This window comes from Lissotriton vulgaris, chromosome 5 (assembly GCF_964263255.1).
Source record: "Lissotriton vulgaris chromosome 5, aLisVul1.2, whole genome shotgun sequence".
NCBI lineage: Eukaryota > Metazoa > Chordata > Amphibia > Caudata > Salamandridae > Lissotriton > Lissotriton vulgaris.
In genome coordinates, this window is record NC_141693.1 from 1,672,841,664 (window position 1) to 1,672,856,021 (window position 14,358).

Genomic DNA, 14,358 nt, shown 5'->3' on the forward strand with positions numbered 1-14,358 from the left:
TGGTTTTCCCCACCTTCGAAATACCTTGTTGAGTTGGGACTGCTGGAGCTCCCACTCATGACAACTGGCCTGAGTTCTGCTTACCGTGTCTGCTAGAGTGTTGTGCAGACATCTGGCATGCTCGGCCTTTAAAGAGATCACATGCTGTGTCTTCCAATCCCATAATTCCTGCGCTTTCTGGATAGCGAAATGGATCTTGTTCCTCCCTGTTTGTTGACATAGTACATGCTGGTCGTATTGTCCGTACGAACCAGCATGGAGGAGTCCGCTATTCTTGGATGAGATTATGGCTTTGAGTTCCAGATTGTTAATGTGCTGAGGCTTCTGTACAGAGGACCATTTGCCCTGAATTTGTAATTCTTGTAAGTGACCTCCCTGCCCTACATGAAGGCGTCCGTTGTCAGTATGTTGTCTGCGATAGTCTGGAGAAAAGGCCCTGTACACTATTGCGGTGCGTTCACCATTTGTGTTGTGATCAGAATTATGTCCTCGAAGGATAGCGAAGCTTGTGGCCATTGCTTTTGCAATTCCCTTGAAGAGGCCTCATCTTAAGCCTGGCTAGTGGCACCAGATTTATTGCTGAAGAACACATCCCCAGGAGCGACTTGTACATTTATACAGAAACTGACTCTTTCTTTGTGAGCGTTTGCAGACGGATCTGTCTTTTGTGAGAAAGGAACGCCTTGCAATGAATGGTGTCTATGTACACTCCCAAAAAGGATATGACTTGAATTGGATGGAACGAAGATTTCTCTTTGTGTATAGTGAGTCCCAATGTCCTGAACATGTGAAGGCAGGTGCTTGTAGCTCGACTGGCCTCCTGTGCTGTTGGTGCTTTGAGCTATGGGCGCCAGGCATATGGTGAAAATCTGTGGTACCAATTTGAGGCCAAACAGAAGTACTTTGAATTGGTAGTGGGTACCAACCACTGTGAATCTTAAGAATTTCCAATGCTTCGGATGGATTGAGATATGAAAATACGCATCTTCCATGTCTAGCAAGGTCCTGAAATCTCCTTAGTTTAAGCGACCCAGGATTTCGGAAAGCGTTACCATTCTGAACATGTTTCCTGAGAAACTTGTTGAGATTCCTAAGGTCCAGAAACGGTCTCCATTCTCCTGATTTAATTTTCATTAGGAAAAAACAAGAGTAAAAACCTTTTCCCCTTTGTGACTTCAGCACCTCCTCTATCGCTTCTTTGGCAAGCATGACCAAAGCCTCTTTTCGTAGTCAGTGAAGACGAGGGTGGGGGGGACCCCTTGGGTGGAGTTGTGGGAGGGCGCTAAAGGAATTCCATAGACGACTGACGGTAACATGGAGGATTATAAGACTGTTGATACTGTGACTGGTATGGCTGATACTGTTAAGCCCTCTGGTAACCTCCTTTGTAATGGCGAATCCTCACCCTCTAGCACCTCTGAGAGGTACTCTTCTGTATTGTAGTGTGCCCAACACTTTGCGGTGTCCGTGTCCTTTTTAATTGCCAACAGGGCCTCATCTATGTGTTTTCCAAAGGTGGACTCACCGTCAAAAGCCATGTCCAAAACGTTCGTCTGCACCTCAGGTCTAAAGGTGGTTACTTTCAGCCATCCTTAAAGTCGGAGAACAGCAGCTCCAGCCAGTTGTCTAAAGCCAGTATTGGCCACGTCAAGGGCTCAATCAGTGGTTTCTGAAGCTGTACGCTTGCCTTCTAAAAGTATCTCATGTGCCTCTTGTCTCTTATATTCAGGGATATGGTCTATTAACCCTCCCATGTCAGACCACATTTGCTGGTCAGAGCGGCAAGAGCACTAGTTGCCCTAATTGTTACAGCTGCCATAGAAGAAAAACGTTTTCCTAAAATGTCCATCCTACGCACTTCCCTTTAAGGATTAGTAATCAGAGTAGCAGGGTTTTTACAGCTTCTTTGTGCAGCCTGAGAAATGAACAAGTCCGGTTTGGAATGCCCAATGAGACAAGATGGAGAGTCCTCTGCAGCCCTATACTACTTCTCAACACGAGGCAGCACCAGTGTTTTCATTATCTTAATGCTCTCCTGCCATATATGATCTATAATAGGTATGGAGCATACCATTTTCCTTGTGTCTTAAAGTCATATAAGAAGCAGTCGGTCTGTTTTACTGCCCTAGGCAGATGAAACCTGTTGGCTGCCCTCTGCCTTAGGTTGTGAAATACTCGGATATCTTCTGGAGGAGAGACTGACGGAAGGTGGGGAGGAAGGGACGGAGTTGGAATAACATAGTCCTCCCAAGGGTGAGGAGCAGAGGCTGGATGCAGCAACTCACCCTCCTCTCTATCCTCTTCCGAAGAGGAAATGTCTTGTGCTCTAGGGTCTGCTGTTACGGAATGTTCACAGGTGTGCTAGGGGATGGAGGGGCAGGCGCACCTGTCGGATCTACTTGAGGTAACGGCATGTCTGGCTGTTTCTATTACGGCGAAAACCTCTGTCAATAATCCACCAACATGGCCTGTAGATCTTGAATCAATGATGGTGGCAAATGGGTCATGTCCCTGGTAGAAAACTATACTTGTAAATATGGCGCGGAGCCATATACCCCGGCTGGGAGTATTGGGGCTCATCATCATAGTCCTCATTGTCCTCATCATCTTGACACTTTACGTGAAGCGTAGCCACTCCATTAAGGCCATCATCATCATCTTCATTCTATTTTATGATTCAGGCATGTGAATCTATGAATGATACCCCAATACTGGATAAACTAGAGTAAACAAGTTGAATGGTTTGCTTGAGAACACAAGACTAATGCTAATTATCAATAACACTGGACTATTTGTGGGTTTGCGGAGTAGCGTGCTGCCCAGCGTAAAGTTCTTCAACCCCTCGTCAGGGTTATTAAACACTATCGGTAACGATATATCTGTAAGAAACATTAGTAGTGATAGATTACTTATCTTAGATTTACCCTCAGGCGTCAGACTGTATCCGGAAAGTTTTCGTCAGCAGTAGGGGTGTGCGGAATTTGCGGAATCGGGTTATGCAAATCTCTGCGAAACTGTTAAAAATCTTAGCGAAGACGCAGAAATTCAGCGAACACGCAGAATTGCTTGTTCGGGATGCTTTTTTACTGTTCGCAATCGCAGTTTGCATGCTTGGGGGTAAATATCTCGCGAACACGCATTTGAGAACGCAAACAAGCAAAAAATGTTGCGAAGTAGCAGACCGCAGAATTTTGGGCAATTGTCCGTTCTCTGCGGAAAGCAAAATCACTCAAATTCTGCAAATTTCGTGAGCGGAACGGGGATTACCGCCCAGGCCTAGTCAGCAGTTCCCCTGCGTGTCGGTAGGCGTTGTCGTGCGGCTCCGCGTGAATTGTTGGCATCATTGGCACAGGGATGAAGTCGCTGGAGCTACTTAGATGCGCCCACGTGCGCTGACATCAGTTTTGTACACGACATTCCACGGCAGGAACACAGGGCCATGCAAGAAACTGACCACTGGTGCCATGAAACTAGGGCCCTGAAAGGGATGACCTTAACCCTAGAAAGCAGTTCACAGAATGGGGAGGATGGGTAGGGCGGTAAGGAATCTATCACTACTAATGTTTCTTACAGATATATCGTTACCGAAGGTAAATAACTTGTGCATCTGAAAGAAACACGCAGTGATAGATTCCTTACCTTAGAATAGATACCCCAGCAATACCAATCCCGGTGGTGGGTCTGTGAACAAAGACCACACCAGAACGTCCTGGAGAACAGAATGGCCAAAGAAGCCGTCTCTTTGAACTTGGCTGTCAGGTAGTAATGCTTGGTAAACGTTTCCAGCGAGGCCCAAGTAACTGCCTGACAGATGTCATGCAAGGGAACTCCCCGTCCCAAAGCAGTAGTGGCTGCCCTCGCCCTGGTGGAATGGGCGCGTAGGCCCACCGGAGGCTCCTTTTTAGCCAAAGAATAACAAGCCTTAATGCACAGAACGACCCAACGAGAGATGGTCCGCTTGTGCATGGCCCAACCTTTCTTGACGCCCACGTAGCCAACAAAGAGCTGTTTATCCACCCAGAACTGTTGTATGCGGTTCAAACAGAACAAAAGTGCACGTTTTGGGTCCAGACGGTGGAGCCTCTCTTCCTCTTTTGAGGGATGAGGAGGCGGAAATAAGGTAGGCAAAGTGATGGTCTGCCTGATGTGAAAGACAATGACAATCTTTGGCAGAAAAGAAGGAGGAGTCCTTAGAACAACTTTGTCCGCATGGACAGAGAGAAAATGAGGTTTAGAAGAAAGAGCCTGGAGCTCACTAACTCTTCTGGCAGAGGTGATGGCCACCAGGAAAGCTGTCTTTAAAGTAAAAAGACGAAGAGGACAGTTGTGAAGTGGCTCAAAGGGAGCACACATCAGATATGTTAGAATCAGGTTCAAGTCCCACAGAGGCATTATAAAAGGAACAGGAGGGAAAAGATGAGTAATGCCTTTTAAGAATCTATTTACAACGAGAAATAGTCCTTGATAGTGCCCAGAGCAGAGCCTTGCTGGGCCAAAGAAAGGAGGAATAGAAGGACCTCTGAAAGAGGGGCAGAAAGGGGATCCACAGCCTTTGCTGTGCACCATGCCACAAACTTATTCCACCTGCAGGCGTGTAGCGTCTTAGTGGAGGGACGCCTGGCTGCCAAGATTACATCACAAACTTCGAGAGGCAGGTCAAAAGACGTCAACTGCCGCCACTCAATCTCCATGCAAGGAGGCTGGACAGGTTCGGGTGGAGGACCGTCCCCTGTTGCTGCGTCAGAAGATCCTCCCGAAGACGCAGTCGGATCGGGGGATCGATAGCCATGCTGAGTAGCTTGGGATACCATACTCTCCGAGCCCGGTCCAGAGCCACAAGGATGACTTGGGCCCGGACGCGCTTGATCTTCTTCAGCACTTTTGGCAGAAGTGGTTTAGGCGGAAAGGCATATAGTAGACCGCAACTCAACTCGCGACAAAAAGCGTTGCCTAGCGAGTGTCGCCTTGGAAATTCCAACACGCAGAACTGATGACATTGCGCGTTCCCTTCGGTGGCGAATAGATCTAGCCAAGGCTCTCCACACTGCTGGAAGAGAGCTTGTGCCACATCCGAGATTAGACGCCATGCGTGATCCATCATGCACCGGCGGCAGAGTTTGTCCGCCCTGGCATTCAAAGAACCTGCCAGGTGTTGAACCACCAGGGAAATGCCTGATGTTCCAGTCACGTCCAGAGACACAGAGCCTCCTGACATAGGGTCCACGACCCCACCCCACCCTGTTTGTTGCAGTACCACATGGAGATGGAACTGTCCGTGAACACCTGCACTACTCTTCCCGGACAGAGGGAAAGAATGCCTTCAGTGCAAGCCGGATCACCCAAAGGTCCAGAAGGTTGATGTGTTACTTACGGATTTACTCAGGTGTTTATACACCTCCAAAAAGAACTGACCTAACTGCCACCTGTGGTGCATCATTGGAGCAGGGGGTTGCCTACAGGTCTTAAAGGCACTGTACCCCTACTCTAATGCCTTAAAGGCAAGGCGTCAGTTTCTTTATTTCTTTATACTCTACTGCAGCCTACTGGCAAATGCCTGCAATTACAGGTTTTTCTATGGCAATAAAGTATTGTTATGTGACAAATGTTTACTGCTCTCTTTCTTCCTTAGGGGTTGGGAGAGTTTAGGTGCTACTATGCAAACCTATGTAATTTCAAAATGTTTGCCATTTTGGAAATATTTTAGGCTGCATATATTAATGTTTTCACATATGCATATATATTTATATATATGTATTTTCTATATGCTCCGGGATCCCACACATGGGCGGGGATTATTCATAGATTATGACTATTGATGAGTAACCCCTCGACAAGAATCTCTATTTGGCTTTCAGTGCGATGATGAGGAAACATGCACTGAAATGCCTTTGTTTCACCCGTTATGCTGTGGTCCCATTATCTCTAGAACACTGCATGTGTCAGCGGTGAGCCTTCATATCTGATATTCAGTGTTCCTTGCGTTTCTAAGCAGTATGGATCTTGTAGGAACACCCTGTTACAAGATTTACAGTTGTACACAGGCACAACTTGTGTTAGGGTAAGTGAAATTTGCATGTCACGTGGTTTGAGGTTATAATTTGAGGAAATTGCAGTGGTCTGTAGCCGTAGAGAGGCTTAAAAGGGGTACGAGAGGGTGGGATGAGAGATGATATCAGAATGCGTGGCCTTGGGGCAGCCCATGTGTGGGTGTTGAATATGACAACAAGTGGCAGAGACTTGCTGTGTACAAGAGCGATATGATGAGCTCTAAACTAATGGCATAACACAGGCCCATGAACTCTCTGCGGCACAGGGTTTCTCCCAACTTTTCAGGGGGCCCCAATCATCCTTGGCTTAAATATATCTCTGAAATATGAGAGACTCACCTCATTAAATTCATTGAGGGCATCATTTTGTATTACGCCACAGCTCTAAACAGGACAGAGATGGCAGAAGGTGGCAGTTTGAGTATTAGATGCGGGGCAGAGAGAAACTAAGCACCAAACTGCAGAACACGCTGGGTATGGGAACACATGGAGAGAAATACTGCCTATCAGCGGGAAATGGCATTGTCCAATATAAAATCTGGGCCTTTGGTGGTCATATCGCTGAAAATACGACAGCAGCCACTACTGCTTTGGGATGAGGAGTTGCCTTGCATGACATCTGTCAGGCAATGTGGGCCTCGCTGCACATGTTTACCAGCCAAGTCTGGAGAGATGGCTTTTTTGGCCGTTCTGTCCTCCAGGACTTCCTGGTGTGAGCTTGGTTTGCAGACCCACCACCGGGGTTGGTCTTGCTAGGGTATCAATCCCCTTTCTGCCCCTCTTTCAGAGGTCCTTCTCTTTCTCCTTTCCTTGGCCCAGCAGGGCTCTGCTCTGGGCACTATCAAGGGCTATCTCTCTGATATTTCATCCTTTTTATGGCTTCCTAGTCAGCCTTACCTTTTCAAGTCCCCTGTTGTAAATAGAGTATTAAAAGGCATGACTCATCTTTTCCCTCCTGTTCCTTCCATAATGCCTCAGTTCTGGTTCTAACATATCTAATGTGTGCTCCCTTTGAGCCACTTCACAACTGTCCTCTTCGTCTTCTTACTTTAAAGACGGCTTTCCTGGTGGCTATCACCTCTGCCAGAAGAGTGAGTGAGCTCCAGGCCCTTTCTTCTAAACCTTTTCTCTCTGTCCATCCGGACAAAGTTGTTCTACTCAGTCCTCAGTCTTTTCTGCCAAAGGTTGTCACTGCCTTTCACATCCGGCAGACCACCACTTTGCCTACCTTCTTTCCGCCTCCGCATCCCTCAAAAGAGGAAGAGGGGCTCCACCGTCTGGACCCAAAACGTGCACTCTCATTCTACCTTAGCCACACACAGTTCAGGGTGGATGACCAGCTCTTTGTTGGCTACGTGGGCGCCAAGAAAGGTTGTGCCATGCAATTGTCGTGCAGTGCCTTCCGAGATCTGGACGTGATCGGACAGGTTGCCCTGATGCTGTGCCCACTTGAACTTCAGGTCCCACTACAGAGCCGCTTATGCCATCTGGCATGATCCACTAGCAAGATGCAGGAGGCCATCAGCCCCAGTAGCCGGAGGGCCATCCTGACCAAAACCCGGGATAGAGGCTGAACGATTGTAATTATAGACTGAATATACCGGGCTCGCTGCTCGACAGGATAAACCCAAAACTGCGCCGAGTCCAGAACCACTCCGATGAAGAGGAGCTTCTGAGAGGTAATCATGTGCGACTTCGGCACGTTGATGGAGAACCTCAGCAAATGCAAGAGGTCGCCCGTATGTGGGAGACGACTGCCTGGGACGAACAGTCGTCGAGATAGGGGAGACTGGTACCCCTGATCTGCGCAGATGAGCTGCGACCACCACCATCACTTTCGTGAACACCCAAGGGCCGCTGGTAAGGCCAAAGGGGAGCACGGCAAACTGAAAGTACTTGTAGCCTATCATGAACCGCAGGTAACGCCGGTGGCCGGCAGGACGGGGATGTGGAAATATGTGTCCTGCAAGTCCAACGCTCCTATCCAGTCTCCAGGGTCGAGGGCAGGCAAGACCTGAGCTAGCGTCAACATCTTAAACTACTCCTTCCGGAGGAAGCAGCTGACGTTCCTGAGGTCCAAGATAGGAAGCAGGTCCTTGTTCTTCTTGGGGAGCAGAAAGTAATGGCAATAACAACCACAACCACAACCTACTTCTGGCCCAGGAACGGGCTTGATGGCCCCCTTGGCCAAGAGGGCTGTGACTTCCTACTGAAGAAGTGCAAGATGGTCCCCCGACATGCAGTGGTACTGAGGTGGCATGGCTGGAGGGGTAGTCTCTAAGGGGAGGGAGTTGCCCCTTCGGACAATTTGTAGCATCCACGTCTCCGATGTGATGTTGCGCCAGTGATGGAGATGATGGCGTATTATGCCACCCACTGGCGTATGAATGACCTGAACGTTTGGACTAGGAAGGCTTTGTAGTGGATGCTCCGGGGTGGAAGTGGACTGACCCGCTCGCTGGTACCCAGAACCGCCTCGGGGGCTCCCACGTCCACTGCCGCACTGTGGATGTTGCTGAGAAGGTCTGTGGCTCTTGAACGAACGTGTTTGGGCACCTCTTCTGTGGCCACGAAAGGAGCGAAAAGCAGAAGGTGGAGGAGGGAGAGTGGCCGACAGGCCCAAGGACAGGCCCGGGAGTCCTTAAAACGCTCAAACGCACTCTCTGCCTTATATCCAAAGAGGCAAATGCCATCAAAGGGCATATCCATCAGAATGTTCTGGACATCCCCATAAAAGCCAGTTGTCCTCAGCCAGGCGTGGCGCCAAAGCGCCACCGTCGTGGAAATCGGCCTGCCTAGCGAGTCGGTGGTATCAAGCCAACAACGAATTGTGAACTTAGCTGCGTCTCTCCCACCTGCTCTAGCTTGAGAGAGTACTGTCCGTGCCTCCTCCGGACAGTTGGGCAGCACCTGCGCAACCATATCCCACACAGAGTGGTGATAACGGCCCAAGAGGCATGTGGTGTTCACTGACCGCAGCCCTGAGGTGGCAGATGAAAACAGCTTCTTGCCAAGCTGCTCCAGCTTCTTGGATTCCCTATCCGGAGATGCGGAAGGGAACGCGCTCTGGGAAGCAGAGGTCTCGACAACCAAGCCCTTAGGAGTGGGGTGTTGGGAGAGACAGAGAGGGTCGCCCGGAGCTGGGTCATGGTGTCGGGGCACGTTCCTGTTCACAGGCATCATTAAAAGGCAGCAGGGGCTCCGAAGAGGTTGCCGCCGGCTGAAGCATTGCTGTCTGGAGGTTAGTCCTGACGGCCACTGTAGGGAGTTCGAGGTGGAGTGCCTCGGCCGCCTAACGCAACACCACTGAGTAACTGGCTCCCTCCTCCATAGCCACGGTAGGAGGAGACAGCGTGCCAAGATCAGGTGAGGTGTCAAGACCACTGGTATCCCCAAAATCCTCTGCCCAGTCCGGATCATACTCACACTGTTGTGTAAGAGGGTCCTTAGACCCCTCCCAGTCCTCCCCTTCCTCTGAAGTCTGTGAAACAGGCTGAAAATAAGGAGGACGGACATAGGGGTAGGACGGCCCCACCGGCGTCGGGATCGGTGTCGAGCAAAGCAGATCCAGTGCCGTGTCCGGGCTGAAACTGAGGCCGACGTCGGCGGTGGCACCAGACGACGTCGGAGTTGGTGCCAGAGGAGGGGTCGACACCGGTGGGGGTATTATGAGGTAAACCGGTGTCGCCCGGGATTTGAGCCCAGATCCAGGGGGTCCTACGGCGCAGGGGCCGAAGCCAACTGCGGCGCCGGTGCCGCCGGCGATAGAGGACAAGACCCCCCGGAGCGGTGGAGGGGGCACCACCCGCACCCTCAGACGCATCGTGCGACGGGCGAGGGGAAGTCAAAGAGCGACTTCTTTTAGGAATGCTACGACTTATCTGACCCCGAGTGCGAAAACTTAGATCCAGAGGAACAATGGTGATGGCTCTGTGACCAGTCCCTCGACCTCCCACGGGACTGGGACCCTGAGCGGCGCAGAGAGGACTGCCGGATTTCTAGCAACTTTTGGGACCATTCCAGCGCAGTTTTCGGTGCTATAGCCTGGCAGTCGGGGCACGACTTGGAGTCGTGGTCCCGCCCTGGGCAGTAGAGACAGACCTGGTGTGGGTCCGTCAACCACAACATGAGATGACAGGTTCCCACAGTTTTCAAAGCCTGGCATCCCTACTACACCAGGAGTCGATCGAGACAAAAGGCCGCGGAAAAAAAAACTCAGTCAAAAAGTGACTGGGGGTACCTGCTCTTCCCGGATCTGCGCTTGCTGGCGCGTAAAAAGAAAGAACTGACATTAGAGTGCGTGGGCGCATCTAAGTAGATCCTGCGACATCATCTCCGTGCCAATGACGCATGCGGAGCCGCATGACACCGACACGCAGGGGTACTGCTGACGAAAACTTTCCGGATCCAGTCTGACGCCTGGGAGTAATTCTAAGGTAAGGAATCTAGTACTGCGTGTTTCTTTCAGATAATACAAATATTTAAATTAACACATTCGAATTTTAAATTAAGAAGCAATCAAACCAATCACAAAGTTAACGTTTTGGAAATGGAGACTTTAAGCATTAGATGAGTTGGTTTGCAGTACATTTAGATTTTGCACAAAATAGTCGAGAGGACGGGGAAAGCCTGCAGATCCTTCATGTAGGAAACTGCACCATAGAAATACAGGCACGAGCCGCGGTATTAAGTGAGACTGTACTCCCTGCCTGGGAAGCTAAGGAAGATGTGGAAGGATGTGGTGGGAAAACACCTTAGGTAATTCAAAAAATAAGTTCTACTTGTGTCACCATGACAAATGGAGTAAGAGACAAAAAAATTTAAAGACCAGAAGTATTTGCTTAACTAGCCTTGATTTTCTCTGGCAAAGTTCTCTGCGTTTAGTCCTCTGAAAATAAGAATGAAGTAATTCAAAGATGGTGCTCTATTTACCCATGCAAACCCAGTGACCGGCAGCATGATAGTCCTTTCTTCATGGTTACATGAGGTTACCATGAGGCTATAGAGTGTGCCTACAACTGCAAAATGAGAACAAGCATTGGAAATGCAATAGGTCTCGCAGCATTAGAGTTAGTGCTTTTAGAATTGTTTATGGGTTTTTTTTGTAAATCTTTAGCATTTTTGTTTCCTGTAGCCAATGCTAAAGAATTACAAATAAAAAAAGCCATAAACAATTCTAAAAGCTCTAACTCAAATGCTCCGAGACCTATTGCACTGTCTGAGGGTGAGGGGTTGAGGGTGAGTGAGGGTGAGGGTGGGTGAGGGTGAGTGAGGGTGAGGGGTTGAGGGTGAGTGAGGGTGAGTGAGGGTGAGGGGTTGAGGGTGAGTGAGAGTGAGGGTGAGTGAGGGTGAGGGTGAGTGAGGGTGAGGGTGAGGGGTTGAGGTTGAGGGTGAGGTGTTGAGGGTGAGGGTGAGTGAGGGTGAGGGTGAGTGAGGTGTTGAGGGTGAGTGAGGGTGAGGGTGAGTTAGGGTGAGGGGTTGAGGGTGAGTGAGAGTAGTTGAGGCTGAGTGAGGGTGAGTGAGAGTGAGGGTGAGTGAGGGGTTGAGGGTGAAGGTTTGAGGGTGAGGGTGAGGGGTTGAGGGTGAGTGAGGGTGAGGGGTTGAGGGAGGGTGAGTGAGGGTGAGTGAGGGTGAGTGAGGGTGAGGAGTTGAGGGTGAGTGAGGGTGCCAAAAGGACGTGTTTTTTTCGTGTAAAGTTTCTTATGTTCTTGTGAGATAATCAGCCACCCAAAGTTCTAGGGCTCTGTGCAATGACAGAAGTTACAATTCTTGACCAGAGGCCCCAGTTGGCACACATGCAAATCAGAACCAAACTTTCCTCTAAAAGGAAACTCAATCCGCAACACAAGACCTGTAGTGCCGATAATGGTATGATACGGATATAGTGCTTTATACTTCCGATGGCGCTGAAGCTACATTAGAAATGTCACCGTGCGTAAGGAATTACACTTAGCCATGCTGATTAACACCCAGCTATCATGCGGTAATCAAGGTCATGCTTTTGATACAAACTACTATTCTGTATCGATGCACAACCTCAACCTGTGATACAGCATACTTGGTGCTGTCAAGCACCGCACGACAACTGCAAACCTACATATTCACCATTTACGACCAATTAGCATCAAGAAGCAGTTTTGACATTTTAGTAGCAGAGACGTGTTCATCGCCCGGCACCCTCTGCTGGTCTCTGAAAACCCTCCAATTAGTCCATTAGTAGAAGAATTGTTAATTAAAGGTTCTGACATGAAGGCTGCAAGCTCCAGTGCACCTTCTGGGGCCAGAGCTCACGAGTCCGGCCTCGATGCTGTGAATGACAGACATCCTAATGGGCGCTAATTGCCGGCTCGGAGAGTTTCAGGCCGCGAGAGCAGCTGCCTGTGGAAGGCACACAAAGGGCTCCACAAGGCTAAAAACACACCGCTGCTTTGAGGAGGGAAGCGACGGGGCCGTGAAACTAGACACTTGCTGTGCCCCAGTGGCAGCTCAACATTTCGAACATGTGCAGCACTGGGACTGCAGGGCCCGGGCCTGTGCATTCAAACCCTTTTCAAATAAGCTGGCGCTCATGTGGCAGTCTAGATCACAGCGGCTTAAGGAGGACTTCTCCAAATAGTTACCCACTAGGTTAATTCCTTCTCCGTGCCTGCCTCCTCCACCTATACATTCCTCTCTGGGGTTTAGCAGAGGTCTCTCTGTAACCCCCCACGTCGCTCATAAATGAACTGTACAGGTTCTGCGAGCGATGAAAGATTTTACTCGTCTGTCCTGCTGGATCTGTTCCACGAGGAATAGAGTATTGCACTTGATGCCTTCCAGGAGACACGGAAACTTGCGTTGCGACAGGCACGCTGAGCCGGTTTTGTAAGGCAGCAAAGCCTTCAATGCTGCTGCCCAATTTGTAAGTGTCCAGTGATCGGGAAAGCCCGTGCTGCTAAAATGGCGGCACCCCGCAGATTGCTCTCCAGATTGCTCTCCTGAAGCTGGCTGCCTGATGGAGTGGAGAGCGGGCGGGCAGAGAGAGTGAGGGGGCGGAGCGGGGGTGTGGGAGGAGTGCGGCTGGCTGCCTGATAGAGTGGAGAGCGGGCGGGCAGAGAGAGTGAGGGGGCGGAGCGGGGGTGTGGGAGGAGTGCGGCTGGCTGCCTGATAGAGTGGAGAGCGGGCGGGCAGAGAGAGTGAGGGGGCGGAGCGGGGGTGTGGGAGGAGTGCGGGAACAGACGGGAGGGGAGGAGAGTAGGAGGAGGAGGAGGGGAGGCACGGCCTAGCGGCCGTGCAATCAAGAAGTGAGGGGGCGGGAGAGTAGGCAAGGCAGGCGGCTGGGGCCATGTGCACGCGCTTTTAAGCTCAATGCGCATGCGCATTGAGCTTAAAAGTCACGGGCACTGCAAGGAATCGCCACGATTCCTTGCAAGTTGGGGAAAGAGTGGATAAGTCCCAATACTCTCGCTTGCTCGATGCGCATGCGCATCGACAGGCGAGACCTAAAAAAACCAAAGAGGAACGGGGCTCAAGAAATAAACAGCTGGAAACGCGTATTCGCATGTTTCAGCAGTATATTGTGCCTTCCCGGAGGGATGGAAGGGAGAGTGCCCCGAGGCAAGTTATAAACGAAGCAGGACTAATTAAACAAAAAACGTAGACCCGGGGGTTGAGCAACAAAAGAAAGCGGTATGGGGGTTGAGAAACAAAACTAGGGTTCAAGCAATAAACAACTGGAAATTATGTAATTGCAAGTATGCATACAATTATCGAAAGGCAAACAAGTGTTGTAGTCGCTATTGTTTACAAAATTTAAATGCCTCCAAAACATGAACCACGTCGTCTGTGAAGTGGGTGTCGTGCTGATGCACGAACTGAGGGACAGCCCTTGAAGGCACCTAAATAAAATCAAGGCAAACCATTAAGAAACAAGTGCGCAAACACAAAGGGAAAAGCACTACAGAGCGAAGATACACGTAATAGGCCAATACTCCAGGGGAGGAGCAAGACACAAGAAGGTGGGAGATATAACGCTAAGCAACCATGCAGAAACAATCTTTTCTGAAGGACACATACTTTAACCAATTGGCAGAGAGGGTGTGGCTAGAGCTCATAGAAATGAATACAGCATGCCTTGCAGAGCAGAGCATGCGTGTTTAGGCGTGACCTAAGAACAGGAACTGGCATGGACAGTTGATGATGCTCTGGTGGAGGATGAGTCCAGTGTAATAGTGAGGGAACGCTTCATTGTCAGAATTTAAAATAAACAGCATTTTATTTGGAAGAGATGTTCCAGTTCTCTCTGTGGTGAAGGTATTTCTAACCAGTGCTA

The 14,358-nt window shown here is 49.9% G+C and overlaps 1 protein-coding gene across 2 annotated transcripts in view; it reads right to left on the bottom strand.

The window, feature by feature from the left end:
* The window catches only part of MAPT (microtubule associated protein tau), a 1,161,691-nt gene that overhangs the window by 203,715 nt on the left and 943,618 nt on the right, over positions 1-14,358 (bottom strand). The window lies entirely within an intron of this gene.